Source organism: Pezoporus flaviventris, unplaced genomic scaffold (assembly GCF_033815535.1).
Source record: "Pezoporus flaviventris isolate CSIRO_AGI_PZ_B2104156 unplaced genomic scaffold, CSIRO_AGI_Pfla_v1 ptg000016l, whole genome shotgun sequence".
NCBI classification, from domain to species: domain Eukaryota; kingdom Metazoa; phylum Chordata; class Aves; order Psittaciformes; family Psittacidae; genus Pezoporus; species Pezoporus flaviventris.
This window is the reverse complement of record NW_026892564.1, coordinates 10,671,125-10,697,309: the sequence shown is the minus strand read 5'-3', so window position 1 is coordinate 10,697,309 and position 26,185 is coordinate 10,671,125. Positions and strand designations below refer to the sequence as shown.

General features: G+C 38.9%; 1 protein-coding gene and 1 long non-coding RNA gene across 2 annotated transcripts in view; one reads left to right on the top strand and one right to left on the bottom strand.

Annotated features, from left to right (window-relative positions):
* TRHDE (thyrotropin releasing hormone degrading enzyme) overlaps positions 1-26,185 on the top strand; it is a 685,146-nt gene that overhangs the window by 645,636 nt on the left and 13,325 nt on the right. The gene's annotated exons all lie outside the window — the stretch shown is intronic.
* LOC133270015 (uncharacterized) lies at positions 4,039-23,770 on the bottom strand. The gene is made up of 4 exons (XR_009743648.1): positions 23,612-23,770; positions 11,833-11,933; positions 11,514-11,607; positions 4,039-4,198 (listed from the first exon to the last, which is right to left on the bottom strand). It is a non-coding gene; the product is annotated as an uncharacterized LOC133270015 (long non-coding RNA).

Here is a 26,185-nt window from a genome sequence, read left to right as displayed (position 1 = left end):
TGCTGGGTCTGAATCCCTTCAGCAGGTGACAGAATTAAACAGTCTTACAGTCACTCTGTTGTTGTATTAAGCATTTCCTCAAACTGCTTTCTTTTCCTCTTTTGAAGAGACACCTCCCACTTCATTTTGTAAAGATCATAGATTTGCACTGCTATGCTGATAACCTCTATAAGACTTGACCCCACAACAAAACTGTGCCCTATGATGACTGGAAAATGAAACCTGATTTAATTTAGTGCTGCTCTTTCTGGCCTGATAAGATAAAGGTGTACCTGGGAAATCACATATTGGGAAAAGGTGCATAAGGAATGTAAATTCCCCCAGGGCATTCTGGACACTGCACGATCATATTCGGAATTACTGTTTGGGATTTAGAGAGTTAGTTCACAGTTTAGGCCAGTAATCATGTTTTGGATGTAGCTCATTGAGTCTTTTCTACACACAATATCTTGAATTGAAAGGCAGCCTAACTACTTAAGGCTTCTGAGAGGATTGCTGTCAAGTCATAAAGAATAGATAGCAAAAACATTTTTTTACTCCCCTAAGAACTTCTTTGCTTTATTAACAACACAGCAGTTTTGGTAGATGAGTGCTGAAAATGATAGGGAGAAAATACTGATAGTTCAGGAAATGGATCCAGAGCAGTGACCAGCTAAACAATCATAATGTGGTTTGGGGATCCTGGATTTCATTCCCCTGTCAAAGTGGCAAGCAGCTACTTCTACAAAGAACGGGGATTACAACATATTCTCTTATCTGCCAACATATGGTAGGAGGAGGGTTTCACAAAGTTTTTAGTAAGCCCACCAGGACAGAAGTACAATCACCCATTGTGAGCAGATCAAATGAGAAAACTGCCACTGATGCAGCACTTATGCTGTGACAGCACTTGGGATCTAGACGGCAGTTCTGTATATGGAGACTTAACTGAGTGAGTTTAATTACGACTTCTATGCATTTCCTTGATTACATCAGGCATTAAAATATGCAGAACTGCATTTGTAAAACCTGATTTTCAGGTGAAGATAAAGAAAAGGCAGGAGAAAAAGAGTCTCCTGTTCAGGAAAATGCTAGAAAACAAGTAAAAAGCCAGAATATCATGTTAACTTCTGTGTTTGTTTTATATATTTTTATAAATATACTTAAAGCATGAAATTCATGTCAAAGCAGATAACCATTCTATTCATCCCCAACAGGCTATTTTCTTTTCTTTGAGAGTGGCAAATCTGTGATTAAAAAACACTATGAAAGCCTGACATGCTGCTCTTAATGGGGAAAGAGTGAGCTATGAGATGAAGCAACATTGCACCAGATACTAACAAAGAAGTAACAGACTCCTTTTAAAAACACACTGAGACAGTATTATGCAATTTATTAGGGATAAAAGGTGCTGTTTGCTTAACGATCTTATCTTCGGATAAAGTGCCAGGAAAAAAACTGTTGTTGACAAAAATAGTAAGCAAACTTTAGTGTCATGATCACTATTAGATGTGCTGGAGCTGAAACACACTCATGGAATCATTCCTGTCTTTACCAGTCAGTAGTGAACTGTAATTGTGGTCACTCTATATATGACTACAAGGTAGATGGATTTAAATAATCTTGTCTGTGAAGACTTTGTCCTGAAACAATTCATATTGATGTCAGCCTACCTGGCCTTGTCATGAGAATTTTCTCTTTGATACTTGTTCAACAGCACAGACTCTAAGGCAGGTGAGTTAGTAGTGAGTTAAACTCTTTCCAGCAAGGCATGAAGCAGATATCAAACCCAGTTCTCTCCTTTTCACATAGTATTAATTTCTTCTGTATTTACACACCCTCCCATATCGTAGGAGCAGTGGATGGCATATTCTTGGACACCCAGCAGCAGATTTAGCATAGGTTTAGTATCCAAATCACAGGTTATTGACACTAATTAATTGAGAGAACTGCACCTACCTCACCTGAGTGACACACAGGAACCCAACCCCTCCTAAAGCCCTGGACCCACTGCCTTCCATGACCAAACTCACTCTGCCTCCTCGCTGGTAGCAGGTGAACCCACTGATGGGCTTTTGATATACTAGATCTGCATCTTGTAGGACACTCAGTAAAGTGTCTCTCTAGGAGAAGTGATAGCAGCTGGCCATTATTAGCTTGGGAGAAGCTGTACTAACACAGCAATGTCATCTCTTTTGGCATCAGTGTTTTAAAACAACAGTGCCTGTTCTTACTCTACATATTTTATAAAGTTCTATAGAATGAAAGCAAAACATAACTCAATCTCTAAAATAACTGTCTCAAAGGTATTTTAAATCTTAGATTGAATAAATGGTGATCAACAAGGCATTCAAAGAAATGAAATACTGAAAGGAGAGCAGGAGTTCAGACAAAACCAACCTATGTAATAGTAAGTCACTAGCTCTAATAGTCATACACAGAACTGTGCAAGAGAGGCAAATTTTCTGCTGTAACAAAATAATTCAGCTAGGAAATTCTGGTCACTGTAACAGTCTGCAATCTAGCCTGCAAGGCTAGATTCTTGAGACAGAAACTCTCTTTCTCTGCATATATACAGCTCCAACATAAACGTATTTCAGTCCAGAGTCAGACTTTTGCCCTTTGCCAAAATACATGTAGCAAGCAAACCTGAAATTACTGATTTTTGCTCCCTTGGGGTAATATTTACCTCTTGTCTGGTTTCATCAGTACTGGGAACTTGTTCAAACAGTTCTAGTCAAGACCTGCTGCATATTATAAAAAGCTGTAACACTGTCTTTCATGGTTTATCCTTTACAGCTACTGCAGTCACGCAAAATGTCACTGGCCTCTGCTGACCCCAGTTTTTAGTAAAACAATAAGGATAACGCATTAACTAATATTCTAAAGTGTTTTGCAAAGTCCCAGGTCACTTACCATAAATCTGTGCCCTAGCTCCATTGGTAATTCTCACAGGTGTTTTCAGGTCAACCTGTTGCCAGCTTGAGCAGTGACTGTATAAAATAGGTCAAGTGATTAATATTCTAATGAATCTATTGCAAATAAGTCAGTTTTGTAATATACCTCTGCAAAGGCCCATTTGTCAGTAGAAAACAAAAATTATTCAAGCTAAGAACTTTTCACTCTTTAGTAGATCTCAGGATATGCCTTCTTATTGGGTTTGCAGTAGCTCTTTCCCCTGAAGGTGAGGAGAGACTTTTGTTTGAAATAGGTCAGTGCCAAATAGAAACTTCTATGAAGATGAAACAATTTTCTGAAATCTACAGGAATTCAAAATGTCATTTGTAGGAATAACATAGTCAGTTAGATAGCTACCATGGTGTATACATCTAGACCTGGGTCAGAACAGTCTCAAGCACAGCTACAGGTTGGGAAAAGAAGAGATTCAGAACAGCCTTGTGGAGAAGGACTTGGGGGTGTTGGTCGATGAGAAAATGAACATGAGTTGGCTTCAGTGTGCGCTCGCAGCCCAGAAAGCCAACCATATCCTGGGCTGCATCAAAAGGAGCGTGACCAGCAGGTCGAAGGAGGTGATCCTGCCCCTCTACTCTGCTCTTGTGAGACCTCACCTGGAGTATTGTGTGCAGTTCTGGTGTCCTCAACATAAAAAGGACATGGAACTGTTGGAACAAGTCCAGAGGAGGCCACGAGAATGATCAGGGGACTGGAGCACCTCCCGTATGAAGACAGGCTGAGGAAGTTGGGGCTGTTCAGCCTGGAGAAGAGAAGACTGCATGGAGACCTCATAGCAGCCTTCCAGTATCTGAAGGGGGGCTATAAGAATGCTGGGAAGCGACTCTTCATTAGGGACTGTAGTGAAAGGACAAGGGGTAATGAGTTCAAACTTAAACAGGGGAAGTTTAGATTGTATATAAGGAAGAAGTTCTTTACTGTGAGGGTGGTGAGGCACTGGAATGGGTTGCTCAGGGAGGTTGTGAATGCTCCACCCTGGCATTGTTCAAGGCCAGCTTGGTCAAAGCCTTGAGTGATATGGTTTAGTGTGAGGTGATCTTAAGGTCCTTTCCAACCCTAACTATTCTATGATTCTATGATACCAGTGAGGTAGAGTTTGTTCTATAGGATCTGCTTGGGTATACAATATCTGATATAAACATGAAGAAAGTCATCTCCAAAAGTTGGCTGATGGCAGGCATTTAGTGCTTTAGGATGGAAGGAACCCTTGAAGACTTTCAGAAGAGGAAAGCAGTTGCCTGCAGATCTGCAGAAGGATTTTATCAGAAACCTTTGCCACCAGTAAGAAAACAAAAACTAAGAAAGTTTGGAAAAGTCCTATAAAGCAGCATTATAAGGGATTGCTTAGCCAGAGACAGTACCTTTGTGTTCTGAAGGAAAAAAAAAACAAACCTTTAAAGAGTTATGAACTAGTTTATGAAGTCTGTCAGGTCCAGTAGTTATTCTTGAGAATTCCTCTACCCATCTTAACCATGCAGAGACAAGTAACAAAAATTGGGCTAGTATAAACAGTAAACAGTGAAATCGGGGTGACATCCCGTTAGGAAGACTCAAGCCAACTGTGTAAATATAAATAATCAGATTGTAAATCATAGTGAAGAAGTTTAGGTATAAATATGTAAATTGTCAGAGGATCTTCCACCTCAGACTCTGCTGCTAATCCAATTACAAGAAACTGATTTGCAGTCCGATTTGAGAATGTCAGGATTACTGCTCCATTAAATATAATTGCTCCCTGAAGCAGGAAATGTGGTGGGCTAGCAACTATTAAATTTGGAAGTCCAATCAAAAATGTGGTGACATCACCTTGCCCATGTCAAAACCTATTAGAAATGTGATTATGAAGAAAATCTGCACTGTACAGAAGAAGTTTAGAAAGAAACACCAGTGAACTAAAATTAGGATCTTTGAAAAAATTTCTTTCTTCAAAAGCTTTCTTGGCACAGCAAGTTAACAGGTGTGCTGTAAATAGTCTACTAAATTTGTTCCCATTACAACTAAGAAAGTACATTTTACCCCATTACAAGGAACACAGGAAATCATTTCTGAATGAGTGAAGAGCAAAGGGTCTGGTTTTTTTTTTTTCTGTGACTGTATTTTTAGTGCTTACTCTTATTGTAAATGATAGATTCTCACTTAGGTGGAAGTCATGAAGACAATTAGAGAAAAGGTGTGCTATAACTACTGTTCAGCATGAAGGTACCAAAATAGCACACACTGAAGTTGACATGGTACAACGTGTATGATGAATAGCTTTCCTAACACCATCAAGTCCTGGGTTATTCCACTTCTGTGGCAATGTCGTTCCACTAAAACCAGTGGACTTTTAAGCCCAACAAAATACACAGAAAGAAGGTATTAGAGGCACCACATTTGTGCAACAGAAAGCAGCCTTTAAAGTCTCCTTCTGAAGAGCTGGAAGTGCCTGGCTTTAGAAAAGTCAAACATTAAACTAATGCCCTAAACAATTTGACATCAAAGGTCCTGTTTTGTTTTAAAGAGTAAAATTGCTCCTTCTCTCCTTTCCTCTCTGGGAAAAGCTCACTCCATCTGCCCAAGCAATTTGTTATCATTCTTACCTACAACACACTTTCAGCTCTCCGGCACCACAGATTTTTTTCCCTAATGTGCTTTATTCCTACTGCATATTCCCACCTGAAAATACAGATGGCAGAACTGCCTCCAGTGTTCCAAATATGGAGTGGATCAGGCATGGCAGTGTCACTGTCAATCTTTTGCCCCAACTTCTCCTCTGATCTCTAGCATAGATTTAAATACTTCTTTTTTTTTTTTTTAAATAATTTCCTTCCTTTGGGCCTCTTCCTTGCTCTGGAGGAGCCACTCTTTCATCACTTGTATGGATGGTATCCAGGGAAGCAGAGTGTTCTGTGTTACAGCAGTGACAGAAATAATTCTAAAGGACAGGTGACCTAAAACATTAAACAGTGGGCAGATGCAGGCAAATTGCCTCAGTAAGCACTGTGATTGTGTATGATCCTTTCCACCTGCTAATGAATATGCATGTGGAAAATAAGAAACTCATTTTTTTTAACTATGTTGAGCTTGCTTTGGTAGTGAATAAATCAGAATGATAAAGTGTGAAGTCATCCATATTTAAGATTCAACAGAAAAGGACAGTTATAATCTGCCCAGGAATAAATATAGGTTCAGAAGCAGAAAGCAGCTGAATGTCAGAAGAAGGAGATCTGTAACACTTAGTAAGCGTTCAGGTCTGGGACAGGGAAGTTTTCAGGTAAGTTTACAGATGGGATGCAGTTGTCTGAGGCCATAATTTCCATAATGCCAATGAGCCTGGTGCTTCCTTTCAATTCCACAGATTATTTTGGCAGGCTGAAAAGAACTGTGTGTGTAATTAGCAGCAAAAAGAAATTAATATGAGAAGACAAAGGCTATCATCAAAGGATAACACGGTAAGAAAAAAGACAAGGCTGATGATAAAACTGTAATGGGGACTGGCAGAAGAGAACAGCCACAGCTGTAAATTTTGGCATAACCTTGAGCTTTATTGGAAGAACAGAATCAGACTGTGTTAAGAAATTTGTGTCTCTTAGATTTCCTCCAATAAGGATCAAATATAGTTGAGTTAACAAAATTAATAAATAAAACTAGTTGCATACATTGTCAGCTACTACATAATCCTGGCCTAAAACACTTTGATATTTAAATGTTGACCCTCTCCTAATGACAACTCTCTTTCTGCCACCTAGCTTATCATATAATGCACAAGCTCTGGCAGTACTCAGTTGTAATGTAAAACACAGTTAGATTATGAAACTCATTATTCTTTTGATTATGGCACTGGTGGAGTCATATTCAGAGCAGTTTTCAAAGCAGCACAACCAGACCAAGCCTTATAGGAAACACAGAAGTCCTGGTTGCTCTGTGATGTGTATACTCCTACAAATTGTATACCTGAATAGTTTAATGTAAGCATTTACTTGTTAATATGGCTAGTTGAAACAAAAGATAAAATCCAGATATATCTGTGTCCTGGATTATTCTGATTTCAGCATCTCTTTCTTTTATTTAAATATTTAGCAGCTGTTGCATGTAAATATTATTTACTTAGAAGTGTGAATATCCCTAATATAATGGTTGAGGCACCTATATAAAACAGGGAGGCAAGTGTTTCAGGACCTTTCCCAAATTAAGTAAAACAGGGATTTAAACTTGAATCTTGCTAATTGGTTGCTTAGTCACAAAACCAGTCTCAAAAATATAAAGCTTCTTATTTGAGAGAAGCGAGTTTTACATGTACTGCACTTCTTTCCATTCTAGAGACAAGCAGAAAATTACCTTTGAGACTGAGGATTTAATGCTCCTTTTTTCTTTTTGCTCCTTATTTTCTATTAGTTCTCCTGCACCAGCATTCTGGTGTCCTTTCCCCTTATTTGGATCCTGGTTTCAGATAATCAGTCTGGGTAGCAGAGCAGCCCAGCAATAAGTGGTGCAGCTCTGTGCTTACTGGACCTTGCTTTAGGAGTTTTGCCAACAGCTTCACAAGGACAAAATTCAGTCTTTTCACAGAGAAGGACATGGGGCCAAATTTCCTACCCTGTAAACCAGGTCTGCTGTAGCCAGAATTTGCAATATTGAAAGTTACAGTGATTTTGCTGTAACTTCAGGTTGACAGGGTGCATGCAGCAGCTGTCATTGTTAAAATCAGTGATTCACTGTGAAGATCAAAAATTACTTTTCCTTTGAGTCAGGATTTTATTTCACCCACACAGCCAGTGTGAAGTGGTACAAAGATGCTTTGCCCTAACTCCATCCAACCAAAGTCTACAACTAAAGTGGTACTGTTGTACAAAGTGATTCTTCAACAGGGATAATGAACCAAGGTAACCCAACTGTATTGGCTTTGGGAAGAAGTAGCTTGGCTTGACTTGGTCAGCCCAAATCAACTGTGGGATCTCTACCCAGTAGTGCATTGCTTCTTGTGACCTGCTTCTTGGATATTTTAGTCCCTGGATTGTTTTACAGTAGAACGAAAGTAGGATTTAGAAGCCTTAAAATGGGCAAGACCCTGAAGGCAATCAAGGATGCCTGTTTTCCAGCCCTGTAACCTCCACCACCTGCATTTGTTGGACATTTGCCTATTCATCTCCAAGGTCTTTTGGTGAATCTGAGCCTCAGGAGCTCGCATTAGCCATGCAGTTTCTTATCACCCACTAAAAACTGCTATGATCCAGGTTTAAACTGACCTACATCACACCCACAGCTTCACCCTTCCTGAAGTTAAAACTTTCCTCGGTTTAAGATGAATGGCTGTTGATCTGAAAGGGAGTAAAAGCACCCTGGCATGGAAATAAATTTTGTCTTAGCACACAACTGACTACAAAACAAAAATGGTAAAGTGCCAGGAGCCTTAGTTTTCCTTTGTTCCCAAACAAGTTTCATTTGTACCTGTTGCTTGACTGACCTCATAATGATCATGTTATACATAGTCCCATTTTGTCTATGACAAGGAGAGCTGGGGAGAGACCATGCAGTCATGCTGGAGACTAGAGCTGCCTTCTGGGTAATGACCAATGCTTGCTCACTGATCTGAGGGGATGTCCTGATATCTGGGATTCACAATTTTGGGCAAGAGCTCTAATTCTTGAGGCTAGTATTGAAAATGCAGCACCAGTCTTCTCTTCATTTAATGGCTGTCTTCAGAAAAGGCTGCATAGACTGGATCATCAATTTTCTGTTCAACCTGTGAGATCTTGGTGGAAGACAGGTTTCTGATTTAAATGTCCTTGATCTCTCTAAGAAGCACTGCTCCCAAAATAGGTAAAGTAGACAAGGAGGTCCCCAAAGTAGAAATTTCTATCTCAGGTCTACAAAGGAGTCTGTGCAGGAAACAGGGTGACCAACATGGGAGATTAAGAAGATCTCACACTGGTTATCCATGGATGCAAGTTTTGTTAAAACAGGTTTTAAACTAGGCATCTAAACAAAGCAGGCTTGATCTTAATCTGAGTTTGTATCCTCGTTAAACATTAAGCATAACATGATCATATGGTAGGTCTATTTTTAATATCCAAGTCTGTACAGGTTTGTTTCTATTGAGTCATAGCTAATTAAAATAGTTTTGCTGTTCATGTTTAAATAACATGGTTTTTTTAGTCATATATATTTTTATAGCTTTCAAAAAATCCCTCCCAATATGTTTTGAAAAATTGGACACAGCGAAACAGATATCTATATGTTCATTTAAGGATCAAAATATTACTCAGAGAAAGTCTAACAGTCTTGTGAAGCACTGGTTAAGTTTTATTATCTGGAAAGGAGGAAGGAGGAAATTTTCTGCATCCATATTTAAAATGAAACTATTGACCTGAACACCTGTTCCACTTTTTTACACTTTTTTTATATTATTTCAAGAGTACTAATTTTCTGTGCATGGTGGAACTTGGAGCAGATGCAGTGAAGCGGAAGTTAGAAGAATTTGTTTGCTCTGACTGCTGGCCAGAGGGCAATGCAAGGGCTATATAACAATGCCCTACAAACGAACAGCTCTCTCAAACTGATCAAAGTATTCAAATCACACAACCTTTTCTTCCTGCTTGTTTGTTTGTTTGTTTATTTCCATAGAGCTGAATATATCAACATATTTTCAAATTTTCTGGTTTTAACAGTGAGTCAGTGACAGGTCAGGTTTATTTTAAGAAAATGTGCATTTTATGTAAAGAGTAGAACAATGCATGTGCAGATGAAATAAATGATGTCATAATAAGCTACGTAGCTCACATGCAGGCATAAAGAATGAAACTCTGTTAAGTGCTGTATTAAACAGCTTCATGGAAGTTTGTATGCATTATTTTGAAAGAATTTACACCTTTAGAATTCTTTATAACAGCACACGCTTTGCCTTCTATCTTGGCATCCCAAAGTGTATTGCAAACATTTTGTAAATTAAAACTTGTAATAGTACTGTAGGGAAGGAAACCAGAAACAGCATTATATTATGGTTGACGGAAACCAAAACAAAAATAACAATTTTGCTACATCTCATGAATTTTTCATGCCTGAGATTATTTGGTATTTTTATTTTAAAAACCTTATTAGATTCCCGTGGTCCTTTTGCTTGGTGATGAAGCTGTTGCAGGAGTTTCTCCCTCTGATCCTGCCAATACACAATCTAGCAAACAAACGTCCTCAACTACGTTTGTGCAACTGTTAATGGCGATGCGCTCTAAGCTCAGGATAGTAAAATTATCTGGATTTAAAACAATTCTGCTACCTGTTCCCTTCTCAAATTTTTATGGTAACGTGGATTATATTCTTAACCCAGTTTCTAGCATAATGACCCTGTGGTTGTGTTGATGCAGAAGAAAGGGATGTGAACCATAGTAAAGGGACAAGAATAGGCAAAGAGGAATGCCTCTAACAAGCTGTACAGGAATGCACAGCAAGGCTTTCAATTAGCTTGCTTTCCTAAAAGGTAAAAATTAGCAGGCAAAACCTGTGTCAAGCCTGGATTTTGTGGGGGAATGGAGGGTTATGTGACTCCCAATGTTTTATGCATGTAAATACACTGGATTCCAGTGAATAAGGTAATCTCCTAAATGAGCTCTCTTCTCTCAAAGTCAGAGAAGAAAAGTAGACTATTAGGATAAATACACAGTTAAGGTTTTGTTCAGACTGGGATTGAATTGTGGTGTACTCTTTATGTAATGCACATTGTCCCTACACTTTCAGGTCTTCAGCAATATATGCTTTATACACTACAGAGGAAAGGATGATTTAATGTTGTCACAGTAAACTGAGTATTGCTGGTATGTGTGATTGTGTAAAATGGCCTCTACTTTGGCTCTGGAAAGAGCTTTCATCAGGCAGTAAATAGCCACAGGTAAATAAGTAGGAATGATCAGCACTTTTCTAAGAGGAGGAAGAGAAATAATAAAGGGTAAAGCTGTGGCTGTACTGAAACTGAGCACAGGCATGATATTAAGTTCAAAGGACTCAGGATTTCAACCAAGAAATCAAAAGGCTTCTTACCTGTTTGAGAAAGGCTTCTTACCTGTTTGAGAACAGTGCAAAGCCAGTGTGAAGGAAAATGTGAATCATTTAAAAGAACCAGCCAAAGAGGTCTTATCAAGGTTCTTAGAAAACACATGGTCTGAAAAGTAGATTATGAGCAGAACATCAGACAATAGTTGAAAAGCCAGACAAAAAGACTAATCAGGTCAGAATTACACACCAGTCAAAACCAGTCATTTGCTTACTTAAAAATATTATTCAGATCTAACAGGAAAATGTAAATTTTGTGAAAACTTTGTAGTTTTTTTTTGTTTTTTTTTTTTTTAAGTCTGGGAAGAACGTTACTTGCAAACTCTAAAAAAAACCCCACAAAATGGAACTGTGTTGAAATGCCCGTTTTGAGATAGGAAAGAGAAGGTTTCTGACTCAGTCTGTTACTGGAGACTTTATCTCACACCTCACAAACACGTCTATGGGCAAAGCCATTAAAAGCAAGTTAATAGAGCATTCTTTTGTTTTTAGCAAAAAGTTTTTCCTGACATGAAGTGATCAGTTCAAAGCATTCTTACCAGCTCTTATCACTGTTACTGTTCACATTTGCCAGCAGTGCTGAATGTTTTGCACACAAAGAAACTTCTTACTTGGGCTCCAGGACCTCATAATCTTAAAAGCAAACAAATAAATACCCTGAGAAACCTAAGACAGATAAAAGAACAAAGAGAAAATAAAAATTAAAATAGTAATGGAACAAGGGATTATGTGCCAGGGAAGGAAAGGTGGGAGAAGATAAAGAAAATTAGCCGATCAGTGGTAGGTTAACATGTCATTAGCAACCCCTAAGAAGTTTTGTGTTAGAATAAGAACATTAACACTGCCAGTCTCTCTCACCAAGCCTGCAGTTTTCCTCTCCAGCTGCTTGCAGTATGTTTGCAGGATTTTCCTTTCCTTTTTTCTGATAAACAGGAAGGGAGCAAATATGCACAGAAGACCTGAAAGATTGAATTGACTACTTTATTTTTAGGTCCAAAGGGAAAAGTGGAATATTTCTGTAGAATCAGGTCAGAAGATAGATACTTTTGTAGGTCAACTGAGAAACAGCTTGCCCTCCATAACATCCAAGAAAACATTCTGGGCTGTGGGCAAAGCAAGGCTAAATCCCCCCTTTTCCCTGAACTACTGATGAAGGGTTGGTAGCAAACCGCTAAGTGGGAGGGTGAGCAAGAAGGATCAGGATGTTGAGTAAGACTTCTTTGCTTTAGGTCACTGGTTTCCATTACGTGCGCACTGGTAATTAGACACCCTATGACTAGATAGCTGTTAATGATCTACACCCAACTGCTCCCATTTGTTCTTGAAGACACTGAGATATGCCACAGTAGCAAGCCAAAATACATTACATACTACAATATACTTTTTACTGCATAGAGCTGATGGGCTGCTTTACTGCACAGGTGCTCTGCTTAGGAAAACAAGAGCAAAATCTAAGAGGAGTTGAGGTTAATAGTCATGAAGACTGTTCTTTGTTCTAAACTTTAATAGATGAAAGCAGCCTTTAGTGATTCAACTTGGAGTAAAACAAGTTGAAAAGAGGTGGCATTCTTGGCAGAGGTTAAACTGCATGCATTTTCCCAATAATCAGAGGAATACTTATCATCTTTGTTATAATTTTACTTTCTGGACTAATCCCAATTCTCAGTAGGGAAGGGGAGGTGGGAAGGTAGTAAGAGAGAGCAGTAGGAGTACGGCTTTAATATTGTTATTTCTGACATTCAGTTGCAGCATCCAAACATATTAACGATTTCCTTTAGCACTCTAGACACATAGCCTTATGATTCCTCCTGAAGAATGGTAATATTCAGGGGTGTGTTTCTCAATTTACTTGCATAACACATTTGATTATTGTTCTTTTTTTTATTTTATACCAGTGATATACTTGGATCTACAGAAGAAGACAACAGTGCCTGTGTGGAAGAAGAAAGAGCTTGTGCTTCATTTCTGAGTAGACTTACTTACTATTTAAACAGGACTTGCAAACTGCTTAAAATCTGGCCAGGTGGCTCTAGCTGACGGCAATAACCTGAAGCTGAACTACTTCGTGCCCAAAGTCCAGTTGGTGACATTATAGATGAAACATGCTGAGAAACTAAGCACTGTGGAATTACTTGTTAAGGTAATTTGGGATGACAAAAATGTGAACTGACCTATAGCCACCTGGTTTGCGTTTCTACAGCCAAATGCTGCGTTTTTCCACTGAACATATTCTTGAGCTCAGAGCTGGTGGTATAAGGCCTTGCTAGTAGCTTTCTACTGTATCAGTGTTTTGGGTTCCTTTTTTCTGGAATAATGAAATAGTTATAAGAAAGCTGAAGCTTAAGAAATGTCACTGTGAAGCATTATGAAAATTCAATATAATTGAAAAGGAAAGAATAACAAAGAAACTGCAAATGTTGGGTGATGCCCTCCATATTTCAAAAGGTTAAAGCACAGGTAGGAACTAGCCAGTTTCTGCTTCTGAAGTTTTCTTTCAACATTAGGTAGAAAGTAGCCTTACGTGTCTAATCTTTTCAGCTTTCTGATAGAATTTCAGTGCTATGCAATTCTTCTTTATACTTAAGGGATCTAAGCGTCTGTGTCTTGTTACCCCCACCTTCTGTGAATCTCCAGCTTGTAACATGCCCAAATTTAGCTCGTCAAGAGGCAATTGTTTTGAAGACTGTGTCTGAAATTTATATTGTTCATGTTTACCACTCATCCTTTGAGAAGTGTTATTGCAAAGAGGCAGCTATTTTACTTCTTATATATTTGTTTTAATACACAGTAAAGAATTTTTTGTCTGCCAGCCCGAAAGATACAATGCTCCACTACTTTCATACGCTAGAGTAAGGAGCCTTAAGTACCCAATTTGTCAAAAAATGTTAAACTTTATCCTTTCAAACGATTCAGTGTAAGATCTATTTCAATGAAAAAAGAAGCAAGACAGAAGGTAAGCAGGTCTACACAAAGAATGACTTAGCTGTTGATATCAGAATTGTCCATAAAATTTGAAATTAAAAAGGAAATTGATGTAAGAAACACATTTTTGTGAAAATTTTCACTACAAATGTTCTAATTTTTCACCTCTTTCTCCCCCCCCCCCCTTTCTTTTTTCCTCAAAAAAAGTCACTGTCATAAGCCTGAGCAATAAGCCTCTTCAAACTGCAAATGGGAACAGGGAACAGAGATGCCTTCCACGAGTCACCATTATCAGATAGGCGAATTAAAAGAAATATCAGTGCCACTGACTTCACTTGAAATATATATGTTCTTCCCAAGGAATAAACTCTCAGTTGCCCTTTGCAGAGGCCACCTGCTTTAAAGAGAGTCCACTTACAAACATACGAAGACTGTGCCAAAAGGGATAAAACAGACAATTATAAGCCAGATTCTTACATGAGTGATGACTCCTCCTCTGTTCTCCAGAGCTAAAAAAAGGATGTGCCTTGCTAAAAGGGATCTCCTGGGAATTCCTAGTTGAATCACCTGCACCTTTCCTGGGATCATTGCATTCCTGCCCATATCACTATAATGGCCATGCATGACCCAGCAGCTTAAGTCCATGCAGCACCTAGGAGAAGCTGCTTGCAATATTGCCGGCAGAACTTGGGTTTCAAATTAAGAAACTAAGTTTTGTAATTCTGGCCTATTTTTATCACTGCTTACGCTTAAATTAAGAATTCTTTACTAAAGTTTGTCACCTATTCATGTACTTTTTTCTCAAAGGATCTGAACCTGATAGCTCAGTAATTCTCTCCTCACAAAGGGCTTTGTCTATGCAAGTTTGATTTCTCATCTGTTTGGAGTAACTTGAACTTTCATTTCTCACATGCCTGAGAGCTCTGCTGTAAAGCATAGCCATGATATAGCTCATTCCAGAACTGGTCAAGGTTGATTGTCCAGCTAGCATGACTAATAAGAGATTTTTATGATTCTTCATACCACATGAAAGCTGCTGGTGAAAGCTGGTCTCTGGGAGCCAGGGATCTGGAGCTATATTTCAGCACCAAGAAAAGAAAAATAATCCAAGTTTGTTATTGACTTGTGGAAATAGTATTTTAAAAAAAAAAGATCAGGAGTGTGATCAAACCACAGTCTGACTGTGATTAAACAAGTTTCTGGTATCAAAAGTATTACTGCTATGGCCAATTGATCTGTTTCCCATCACTGTGTCCTTTTTCTCTAATTGAAATTTACTCTCTTCCCATGATCAGCCTGCCAGGCAGCTCCTCCATTGCCTCTTTAGCTTTCCTGGCACAAGAAATCACAGCCATATCCCGTCCCTTCTGCAGATGTGGGGCAAAACCCTCACACTCCTCCCAGCCCTGTCCTATTCATCTACTTCATGGCTGCCAACTCTGAAATTAATGTCTTAGAAAAAGCAACTCAGCCCTGGCAAAAAGGTCATAGATCATGACAAAACAGAGACAAATTGTCATGGTTTAAACCCAGTCAGGTAACTCGTTCACTCACTCCCCCCCCTTCTTTCCCTCCCCCTACTCCCGGAGGGACAGAGAGGAGAATCTAAACGAATGCAACTCCCATGGGTTGAGATAAGAACAGTTTAGTAACTAAGGTATAGCACAAATCACTGCTGCTACCACCAATAATAACAATGATAAAGGAAATAACAAGGGAAGAGAATACAACACCTCACCACCAGCCGACCGGTAACTCGCCCTCCCCCCCCCCCCCCCCCCCCCTTCCCCAGCCCGACCAAGCTCCAACCGATACCTCCTCCAACCCCACAGTCCCAGCCCTTCCGGGTAACTCCCAGTTACATCCTGGGCATGACGTGCTGTGGTATGGAATACCTCTTTGGTCAGTTTGGGTCAGGTGTCCTGTCTCTGCTTCCTGGCAGCTCCCCCTCCTCCCTGGCAGAGCATGAGGCTCACAGAGTTCTTGGCCAAACCAAAACATCATTGTTATCAGCTCTGTTCTCAGGCCGAAAGTCAAAACACTGCACTGCACCAGCTACCAAGAAGGAGAAAAATGACTGCTACTGCTGAACCCAGGACACAAATATAAACCTGAAATCCCTGAAATAAAATAATTTGCATTCAGAGAGAAATTAGCTGAATAGCAGCCACTTACTCTTCGTGACGGGTGTCACACAGGTGCATGACACAACAGTGTCATGACAAAGAAACATATAACAACATGGAAAGACAACTGGGACTTGGATATTGTTGGTCAAATAATGTTTTCTTTTCTTGTTCTCATTCCAACACAATAAAACACAGAACTCTTCAGATGTCATAGTAAAAAAAAAAAAAAAAGGACAAACGACATTTGCATGAACATGAAATTCAGATCCTCTGCCTAAGACTCAAGATCACATAGGGAGGCAATAAACAGCAGCTGTCACAGCCCTTCCATGCCAAAACGCATATAAATTTGGGGATTAAAGAGAAGCTGGAAAAGAAAATGAACAGTGCAAATCTAAAACCAGAACTGTCCTCTAGAAAATTCTATTTTGAACTGAGGAACACATTAGGCAGTCAGAAAGGCATAGAAATATGAACAAGGATTGGAAGTGAAGAAAAAAATATCGGCACTTTGAGGCAATGTATTTGAAGTTACAGCAACCACAACTGGATTTCAGCAGAAAGGGAGCAAAAACTGCAAAACTGATGAAGAAATGTTATGCCTCAAGGAAATAGAGAAGAACCCAGGGAGGACATATTCTTAAATGCTAATTCCAGTAAAATATTGGAAGGAGGAGAAAGAAAGTGCATGAAATAGCAGAAAAGCCCTGCAAGAAAAAATAATCATAGGTTTCTTCAAGGTTTGGTGGGAATTGTTGCTTTTATGGTAGGAAGCGGGAAAAGTAATAAATACTGGGATTAAACTAACCTAATTCATCTAGCTTGCCCTCTAGGCAATACAGAGAATAAGCACTTCTAAAGCGCAGCTCACCACATCTTCTACAAGTTCTCTAAAGTAAATCAGATTAGTGGTGGCTTAAAAGCTCCAGTTTCTCTTCATTAACTAAAAGAAGAGTCCAAAGCAACTAGCTCAGATGAAGGTATCTAGACTGTAGATGTCTACATATCATTTCCCAAAATGCCTAAAATTCCACAGGGAAATTTCAGAACAAAAAATGGAAAACTAACAACAGACACACAACAAACTATGAGACAGAAGAGTTCACAGAGTCTTCACAAGGTCCCATTTCAACATCACATGATGACATGTAAACTCAAACAGTTTTGCATTTGCACTGGATGAACTTCAGCATTTGCAGTACAGGTAGAAATCAGAAGTTGAAAAAAGCAAAGAAGAGGCAACAAACTTACAACAGAGGTGCTGAAAGCACCTGACATCGCTGTCCTAATGAAACCAGCATAATTGTCTTGTAGTACAGTCTGGAGAATGTAAGACTTCTCCTGTTCATTAAAAATAAAAAACTATCAGGAAACCCAAAAGTAACACCATGCTCTGGAGAAGTGAAGGTCATTTGAAACATGATTGTGAAGGACAGAAGAAAGTAACAGTGCAAAACATAAAGAAAGAATAGATTCAGGGCTGAAGTGCCCTGTGCAATCCACATGTCACAAAGAAGGACCTTCGAGAGCATTTTCCACTTCTTTTTTTTAGGTTAGAGAGTTTTCTTGGCTAATCATAGGATCAGCGAGGCTGGAAAAGACCTTTAAGATCATCAAGTCTAAGCATTATCCCAGGACTGCTATGACCACTACTAAACCATATCACTGAGAGCCTCATCTACGCAGTTTTTGAACTTCCAGGGACGGTGATTCCACCACTGCCTTGGGCAGCCTGTTCCAATGCCTGATCTCCCTCTCTGTCAAGAAATTTTTCATAATATGCAATCTAAACATCCACTGTCGCAGCTTGAGGCCATTACCTCTTGTCCTATAATAATAATTTTCTCTTTTCCCTTGCAGACTAACGACAGCTCTAAAACCAATCGTATGAAAAGCTATACTCTGCTGTCTTCAGACTTTTATTGCATAAATGTTAAGGACCTGAGCTCCACAAAACTCTGTAGGACTGAGGAACTGTAAAACAAAGCAGTACAACGTGGAAAAGCTGGTTAGTATTAATGTTTAGAAGCATAGTAACAAGAAAAACTGGTAAAAAACAACCCTTCTATTCAAACTTTGATTGCAGAAATGTATCATTGATCAATTATTTTTACAAGGACAGAAAACCTGACAAAGGGTAAGTAATGGGTTAGTTATCATGAAGGATTATGAAAGAAGGTCTTTCAATTCTCCACCTCAGAAGACACATCAGAGTATTTTCCTAGTATTATCTTATGAAAAGATATCATTAGAGACAGGAGGCATATCTGCATTGCAAACTCAAACAGCTGCACAGAAACAGAAAATTTACAGCAGCAAAAGCAAGCTGAATTTGTTTACCTATAACCTTATAGCTAATACATATCTGAGAGAGCTGAAGGTCAACCAAGTGTTAATGCAGTAGAAAGTGTTAAATCCTTTTGTTATTTGTAGGAAAGACCAATATGGAGAATGTAGACACCCTTAGCTGCAGCCTAGCTTCAGCTGAATCAGAAGGGAGTGGATAACACACCAGAATCCTGGACAGTGGCATAGATGTCCAGATGAAGCTAGCAAGAGAAAATTAAATGCTGCCAGGAAAACATTAAAGAAAAAAGCTAAGCAGAGCAGTCAAATCACTTAGTATAAATACTGAGTGGCAGCAAAGGCCTGGGTGGACATTCTCTGTTTTCAGCAGTCATACCTGCAGTCAATACCCTGTGACATCAGGAGCCTTTAAAGCTATGCTTGCTTTCTCCCTAGTGGGCATCCTAACCATAAAATGCTATGGTCATGCCTTCTGCCTGGCACGATAAGTATTTTATGAACCCCTACAAAACAGAATAGCTTTTGCTGGAAGGAGGCAGAGAAGTTATGTCCAAAGCATTTATCTGGGAGGCAGGTGATGCAGGTCAAAATATTTTCAGAGCTCAGCCTGAATTTACTATATTCACAGTCAGTGGTCTTAAAGCTGGACTTGTGGTTTTAAGACAGGTACTGCATGATGCTAGACCTGAAAAGCGTATTCTAGGCCTCCTTAATGAAGCAACTTCTAGAGGTAAAAATAAATGGGATTTCAACCCCATTTTCAGATCTCAGTAGAGATCCAGTGCAAGTAGGGTATGCAACTGCTCAAGATTTTGACCTTTCCTAGCAAAGTATTTAGAGAACATTAGGGAACCATGGTTTATTGATTTCATTTGCCTCCAGACTTAGTCAGTAGCTAAGTACAAATATATTGAATCTATGCTTTTACACAGTGGCTGCTGGTAAGTGGTCAGCTTTCAGGTACTTGATTTCTGTGGAGGAACTGCTAAGGAACTGTAGTACAGAGTGGATTCCCAGCATACAGTGGGTAAGAGTGTCTTGTCAGCTCTGTTCAAAGCAGAAGGAGATCCAGAAGATCATCTCACTGATGAGAAGAGGTGCCTGAGTTGAATCTGTGTGCCTTGAGAATATCTTCTTTTCTGAGACAACATTGGTACCATGCTGTGAGAATATCCCACAGACAAAGGTTGCTGAAAACTAGACTGTTTCATTTAGATTTCCACTGTTCAGGAAGAATATCCCTCCCCGTATGCTTGTGATGCTTCATACTGCTCCCAGGCACCTGTTGTTGGCCACCATCAGAGACAAGATGCAAAAGACACTAACCCTTCGTGTGACCTTGGACAGATGCTCAAATTCCAATAGTTTAACTCCAGCACCACCTCTGTTTAACATACATTTGCTGCTACCCATTATTCATTCCAAGAAGAAGGCAGTTTCAGTGATTTATCCTAAGAGGGGGATACCAGAACATTAACCTTCCTTCATTATTTGGTCTGTGCATTTCTTCCATACCATCCATTTAGTGCTTTGCACATTGCTTCTTACTGCAGGGCCTATGCAGGTTGAAAGGAAGAAGTAGTTATGGAGGACATAAGGCACAAATGCATACTGAAAACTGAGAAAACAGTATACACCCAAACCGAAATTTCTACCCTCAATGCATGTTCCTTTACACTTGTAAACTCCCTATTAATGATGTTTTAAGCACTGCCTGCATTGCTGAATGAAAATCAATTTGAAAGACATAGTAGAGTCATTGGAATCTTTAATTTAAATGTTATAATTAAATAAATGCTTTGTTTTTACCACTGCCAGAAGTAATCAGACAAAAGAAGGATCTTTTCAGAAGTTGGAAGATCATTATAGGTTTAACAGTTTTGTGCACTAGTTTTAGAAGCTGTCCATAGCTGAATAAACACTAAATATTCTTTTATAATGCAAGGTAGGATGTTTCAGCTTTAATAGCTACTAACTCATTTAGCTGTAGGGTAAGACCAGGCTAATCTAAGGTCACCCGAGTCATGGTTGATATTGAATGGGAGTTGACAGCCTTCCAGAGTAGCACACAATTCATGATGATTTCTTTTTCTTTCTGCAGGAGCAATATTCATCTGGGATTGACACAATGCTGAGTTTCAAAATAATTAATTCAAATCCTTAAAGACGGCAAAATCAGACTACTTTTCAAGTTTTATCTCAGAAAAAAAATGTTCATCTGACAGAAATTCTGGTCTCAGGCAAATTACTGAATTCCAATAGAAATATGTTTCATAAACAACAGCAGGAATTGGGGACCTGCTCAGACAACACACATCAGGTTGTGTAATTCCAGTTTAAAATGATTCAGGCCACAGACTCTAAGTAGAATTCCTGGAAAAGTAGCATATATTTTTACATTCATGGGGACAAAACAATAGAAAAAATACAAAGCAACAAGGAAGGTATAGCAATTTTTTTTTCAGATTTAAATAAGATGTACTTGCAATGTGCACAGTTCCACAGATACAAAAACCCTCCAGTGACATGGTAAATGAAAAAAAAACATGTTGAAATGACAGCCCTTATTTTTGAAAGGCACAGTATCTGACTGCATCATAAGCTTGAATTTATATGGTATATTTTACTACCTTTAAGGTTCAAAGTTCATTGTTCAAACGTGTGCATGCACATGCTCTCTGGCAGATGGAACTGTTGTGATTGTGTATGCAAACAGATTATCCTCCCCTGCAGACATGCTGAGTGTGAGTGTACATCTGAAAACATGCAGCCTATTTACAACTGTAAAATGTTGCCCAGAGCAAAAACACACTTCTTCAATAGTACTTGAAATAGTTATCTGTAATGCACTCTTACAACTAAGATTAGCCCTTTGAGTATGTCACACACACATATTCTCTTCTAATGTAACTTGGTAAATAACTTTAAGGCAATTTACCATTATATAAATAATTATAGTGGATTTCATGTCAGGTCAAGAGGAAATATGAAACTCATCAGTTAGGGGAAAAAAAAATAGAGGAAATATCATATAATTAGAAAATAATTAAAATTCTAATGAACCAACCTCTGTAAAGATGTTTGTCCATGAACCTATGGAAAAAGGGGGTGTTCTTTGGAAAGATAATGAAGTATAGAAAAAAAGCTTTGCCATGTGGCTACAAAGAAAATTAAACAGGTTATATATCAATCTGTAATAAATGTAATGACATAGGTTATGTAACTGTTGGGTGGAATATACCCACAAATTTTAAAGTCTGAGAAAACAGCTGTCTAAACAACCTACTGAAATTCCTTAATCCTCACTCTGTCAAGCAGTAAGAATTTTTTTCCAAAACCAAAGGTCTGGGACTGTGACTACAATCACTGGGGAGGAGATGGCCTATGTACAGACCATACATTCAGAAATGTTCCTCTGTGTCTGTGTCTCCATTTATAACAACACTTTGGATTTCCACAGCACTGTATTTGACAAAATTAGTGAACTGAAAAATGATATGTAAACTTCACAGCTGCCAATCTCCTACCTTTACAACCAGGTGTTATGAGCAGGGTACCACACCTTTCCTTGGAAAGAACACAGAAGGTCAGTCATTAAAAAATATTAGCAAATCTTCCTGTTCCATTTGAACAATTTTTTTTTTTTTTAACTAATTATAGATGGCTAAAATGTTTCATCTTTTACAGCTTAAAATTTCAGCTTCTGAAACTACTGAGGGAAGCATTTGAGAGACAGGGGTTGTGAAAACTTTTCCTGTATAATTGTCTGGGTTTTGCTTCCTTCTCAGCATCCTTTTTTCACTTGCACTCTATTTTGAGTTGGTTTTGGTAGCTCTTTTTTTGTATAACTATACTCCTTTTTACTACATACCCTCTCGAATTCTGATATTATCTCTCTTTGTTTTGTGTGACACCCAGAATATTTGACTGCAATGGGCCTCCCTGAATTCCTCAGTATCACCATTACTGACAGCATTAGTTAGCCACCTTGGAACACTGGGAAGCTCAGAGTATCAGGGACAATATCAGAGCACAAGTTCTCTTTCTTTTCCATTTTCCTTTCTTCCCTATCTTTTCTCTTACCTTTTCTTTTGGCTTCTCATTGCTGATTAAGTAGAAATGCCTTTTCAGAAAAGAGGACATTTCCTCCCTTAAGTATTTGGGCTGGTAGTTAATGCATATTAAAACAAAATTATCTTTGATTTTCCCCTTCCCCAATATATTAGAAAGCCGCACTAAAATAATTTGTAGACTATTTTGCAAAGGGCAAAGTCTCACTCAGGACTCTTTTGTTCCTGATTAGCCTGACCACACATTCAATAAAGTGCAATTATAGATCTGCTCAGCAGTGAGAGTGTGGGAACCCAGGGGAGGAAGTCATGACTTGATGTTTTTCCCTGAAGTATTTTTCCATTGCAGTAATGAACAGTATTTAGGTTATTCTAAGAAGAAAAAAACAAAACAAAACAAACAAAAAACCACAGCAGTATTTTAGCTTTCTTCAAGTATTTACTTTTCACTGCTTTCCCTAGTTTGTGGTTTGATTGCGGTGTTTTGGTTTCGTACTTATAATATTTCTGTGGGGTATTTTCTGATACAAAGCTCAAGGCTGTGAGTGGAGAGGAAATGTTTCCTTGCACAAATGTGTTGTTGTATTCATCTTTCCTAGTGATACCTGTTCTGAGTTAAACTGGTTAAATTTGCAGAGACATAGTCAATTCCAAACACAGCAGGCACCTGAATTTCTAGACAAGGGTATAGTCCTACTTGTCCTCTGCTGTTGTAGTCCAGTAGAGTTAAAATAAAAGGAATGTGTGAAAATTAGTCTACTGTCAGTCGATTAATGTGCTCCTTAAGCAGTAGTAAGCAATTATTCCTTTTATAGAGATCTATTTCAGCATTTTGACAGGAAAATAGCAAAGGCCACCAAAATGGACATGCAAGTTACTAGTCATTTAGTGTAGGAGAATCATACCTTGATTTCAATGATTTGTGAATATCTGTTGTAATTCATAACTAATGAACCAACATTATTCCTTGAACTACCAGCTGCTGAGGTTGGTAATTATGTAAGAATAGCATCCCTGGTACGGTTAACTCTAGCCAGTTAACATGCAGGTAGTGTAGGAAGCAGCCCTTCACACAGATGTTAGGTAAAAAATAGACTGTTTAGAGTTATATGTGATGATTAGGATCACAACAAGATGACAACCTTATTCATATAAATAACACAAGTCTTTTAAGGCTATTGACCAAGAATAGTTATGCTAAACATGTACCTGAGATATTTGAGACAGGAAGACAACATAACACAGCAAGAATAGGACAACAGGTTTAGTACCTAGGTAGAGATTAGAGGGGTTGTTGGTTCTTTTAGCCTGCAGTTCATCTGTCCTTAGATCAGCTGTACCTCAGCAAGTTACTTGAGCAGTACATAACCTTTATTACTACTGTTTGCTTGCTCAGGGATCCTTGCAGTTTTTCAGCACCAAGTGTTATCAATCTAATCTAATCTAATCAATCAAGTTAGAGTCCTGGGCATGGAGCAGGGGGTATGTATTAATTTGCACTTGAGCAACATTTGCTGTAGTGTAATGATGCTGATATTGCCTAGTGGACAGCACTGGTGGCAGATGCAAAGGAACCCTGATAGCCTGATAGCCAGCCTCCTCATTATCAGCAGCATTCAGACCAGCCAGCTTGAAAGCAAGAGTCATGCAAGGCATAGTCAGAGCTAGATGCTGTCAAATGAAGCAGGCAGCTGATGATAGCAACACTCTGTCCTGTCTGTTTTGCCCACAGCTGCCCCCTGGAAAGCTGAGCTGCCTGCTGATGATGCCAGGAGGAATGATGGGGTACATGGCATGCAGGCAGCTGCAACTAAAAGGTTTCTCTTGTAACTCTCACTCCTTGGAGCCCTCTTGGCACCTTGAGCAATGCACAGACTTAGTAAGTGAGGTATATATGACTTAAAGGTATCAAGTAATTATTTATGGGTTTACTGTTTACGAGCTCTGTACTCAGTAGGAGGAGCGGCTACTTGTACGAAGCATTAGTGTGCCCATCATGATGTCTCTGGAGGACAGCCAGAACTCTTTTAGGAGGGGAAGGCTTGGTCCTTGCTGCTTTCTGGTGTTGATCCTCAGTGTGGCTGACTTGCCATATATCCAACCCCTAGTAATGATTTCTGCTTTTCATGTTCTTGATTTGCCTCTTGAATCCTTGAGCTGCAACCTACCCCTGTCTCAACAGTCCTTTCTCTTCAGTTTTCCTTTCTTATCTCATGTGGCTCTGCTCTACAGACCATTTCACAGCTGTTTGACACAACTGCACAATTTCTTCAGCAGCCTCAGCCAAAGATATGCATCTGGGACATACTAGACCTGGGCTGAACCATGGTGAGGGAAGGGATGTTACAGAGGGGGTCACACAATTTATCCTCGCTGTACTGCATCAAAAGTATACCTTGGACCAGAGACAGTGAACCTTTTACCTTTTCCCTGAAACAGAAGACATTATTCTTTTCTCTGTCCCCCACCGGCAACTTCCCTCCAAGGCCCCCTAATGACATTAGTGGCAAGCTGGTCCCATGAAACAGCAAAATCCATTTTTATCACTGTTGCTGAAAAATCATTAGCTGCTTTGCTTGGAGCTTATTGTGGCAGTGAGAGCTGCAGTCATTAGCAAGGCAGTATGGACAACGTGCATTATGACAACACACAGGAAGCTTAGGGACAACTTCGTATCTGAAATCCAAGATTATGTAGATGTGATATGAACATAATCAGTCTCCTCTTGTTCTCCTGGTGTCTCTGAAATCTACCTCCTGCAAAGAGCCCCTTTCATTAAAGTTCTTCCAGTTTAGCACAACAGTATGCAAACAAAATTAGTTCAAATGCTGTTTTCTAAGCGAACTGCCTGTCAGGTGTCTGGGGAGGATCATCTCTACTAACATCCAGGTTACTTAGGTATCACTTCTTATCATTGAACAGAGAGAGCAGAGTTCCCCTCGCAGGACTGGAACAAAACTGAGGAAAAACCTAGGTCTTTGTTCAGAGTCAACTTTTGGGATCCAGTCTTACAGGAGGATAGAGTCCAATTTTCTGACTTCTAGTTTTAGGTGTGCTGAATGATTTTATGTATATATATTAATTTTGTTACACAAACAAAATTTAAATATAATAATATATTTTGCTCCAAGGCAAAAAGTGATTATCGAAAGAATGAAGGAAAAATTTCTGTGCCTCAGTATATGCGTTGCATAATGCTGTTGGCTAAATATAATTAATGAAGTCTTTGGTGCACCAGATGCTAGTTGCTTTGAGAAACGGAGCATAAAACAAAAATTTACTGTCATCTGCCTAAAACTATATTGAATTGGTTTTGGTACTTGTCGGGTTCAGGACACTTCTGTGGCTATTTAACTGAGGAGGTCAAAAATGTCAAAATACCTTTCTCAATCTGTCGTAGTAGAAACATTTGGGCTTCACTTTAGAGATGCTGAAGCTGATGGGGATTTTGCCAATTACTTTAGTGGCAATAGAATAAAGCTTTTAATTGAAAACATGCAAACCATGATAAGAAAATCCCAATGTTTAACATGCAATTCACTGAAAATTCTCTTAGGTTTTAGAAACAGTCTGATGAAGATTTGGAAAAGAAGCTATGCAAAGTCAAAATTTCTATATAACAAGCTCCTTCTGCTTCATTTGTTTCCTTAAAGAATTAATTCAGTGCAGAAGTATTATTGAGCATAAGTGAATGCAAGGACTTATTTTAATATCTTATATAATCATTAAAAATCCCAGTCAAATATAGCAAATTTTGCTACTTTAAGGTTGATGTAAACATGA